Consider the following 2,202-nt stretch of genomic DNA (forward strand, 5'->3'; position numbering starts at 1 on the left):
CCTCCAGCAAAACTGTGAGCAACTGGGGAATTTTTGACAAATTGTGCTTCAATATCCATAATAAACAAATATGTAGGACTGCTTTCTTTCCTTTGCTCAAGAACTCTACAATTTGAAACATCATGTCACAGCAACACGTTCTCACTCCCAACTCGTCAAATGTGTGACGCATGGTCAGGCTCCCTCTGCTTCACTTATCGACGCTCAGGGTACCCCCCTCGCGTTGAGAATTGATGTGCAGGGTCCTCTCATTGAATACTATAGAGCTCCCTAAACGTTGTTTATTGACGACAAGAGATTGCTGCGGAAGAGCCTGTTGTCCGTATATTTATATATTTCCAAAATCCCACTGTAGTGACGTATACAGAACACAATAAATTATACAATGTAAGCAACTACCTGAGAAACAGCAAATACAGCAGATAAATTAATTATAGGCTATTACTTTTGTATCGTTTATTGCATTTATGGAGGGAGTGGTGTATGCTGGGTAATGGCACAGCTAGCGACTGGGTGACTTTATTCACCCGCTTTGGCTGTTATCAGTCCATCAGGCATTAGCAGAAATCAGTCCCATAGATGTAAACGGGTCCAAAAGGCTCGAGTGGTTCTCTGATAGGAAGCAGGAACCATGCTCTCCTGTGTTTTAAATGCACTTTAGAACAGCACACAGCAACACTACATATGAGCGGGCATAGGGAGGTTTGGGGTCTTCACTCACCCCTGTTCTGTTAGCCGTCAGGGCTGGGGGGCTGGGAGGAGGTGCTGGCCGTTAGATTGCGGGGCCTCCCTGCTACTGCAGATAAGGAGGTGGTCCGCTTGCCTCCACCCCAGAGAAGGGTTACATCTCCTGGGTTTAGGTGCGGCTTGCCCCTCTGGGGGCGGGGGTACCTGGACCTGGGATATAGAGTATGTTTGGGGAGTGTGACTGTCTGTGCAGTGTCTATCTGTGTCTGTCTACACGTTGGGTGAGTGCCGAGTATTTGGTTGTGTATATGGGGGTGGGAATGCACGTTTGTGTCTGCGTGTGCCTGTTCGTCTATGTCTATATGTCAGGTTGGGTCTTAGACTCCACCTCTCTGGGAACATCTCAGGCCCTCCAAAGTTCGGAGGCCTATCTCCCCTCACCACACTCCCTGATGGTGGCTGATGCCCTCAGACGTTGGTGTGTTGGTGGTTCTTGGTGTCTGGGGCTGGGCGCTCATGTATGTACCGGCTCACTCCTGGTGGCCGATTGGCGGGGCCTGGCGCCTGTGGCCCAGGTGGGCCCCTTCCGGGGGATGGGGTGCCCTCAGGCCTCTGGGCCAGCTCTGTCCTCTCTGGCACAGCTGGTTGCTGGCAGAGCCCGTGGGCACGCCACTGCAACCCCCTCTGGCCTCTGCTCTGTAGCTGCTGGGTGACCTCTCGTTTGGGGCTCTACTCAGCTCTTCCCAGGAGGGTGGCACGGTTCCCCCCTTTGGTGGTCCTCCTCGGGTCCTCGTACTCTGGGGCCTCTGGATATCTGGGGCCTGGATCTCCTCCATACCTGCTTCATACCCGGGGGGACGGGGCTATGGCTCCCCACACTCCCTAGCAGATCGTTACACGGAGAAACCTTTGGAATACAAGCGTGCTGATCCACACAGGTGTTCACAGACGCGGACTACACCTTTCTTGGCTGCTGCCTCAAAGCACATTGTGCGCTGTCTATCTTGCGTGCTGCACAATAGCGTTTAATATTTAGTATCTACTGTTATCTACTGCTAGCTAGTTTATTGTGATGGTGCTGTTTTTATTATGTTGCTTTTTTTTTGTTTGCTTTCTCTTCTGTTTTTTTTTTCATGGGTGGCTGTAGCTCAGGTGGCAGAGCAGGTCAGCCACTAATCAGAAGGTCGGTGGTTCGATCCCAGGCTGCCTCCTAGCTGCATGTCAAGTATCCTTGGGCTAGATACTAACCCCATGTTTGCCTACTGGTGGTGGTCAGAGGGCGCGGTGGCGCCAGTGTCCGGCAGCCTCGCCTCTGTCAGTGCGCCCCAGGGTGGCTGTGGCTACAATGTAGCTGCCATCACCAGTGTGTGAATGGGTAAATGACTGAATGTAGTGTGAAGCGCTTTGGCGTCCTCAGGGACCAGAAAAGCACTATACAAATGCAGGCCATTTACCATTTTTTTCTCCATACAGGTGATCCAGGTGTTTTGTTTGTTTTTCTTTCTTTCTTCCCCC

Source organism: Neolamprologus multifasciatus, chromosome 3 (assembly GCF_963576455.1).
Source record: "Neolamprologus multifasciatus chromosome 3, fNeoMul1.2, whole genome shotgun sequence".
NCBI lineage: Eukaryota > Metazoa > Chordata > Actinopteri > Cichliformes > Cichlidae > Neolamprologus > Neolamprologus multifasciatus.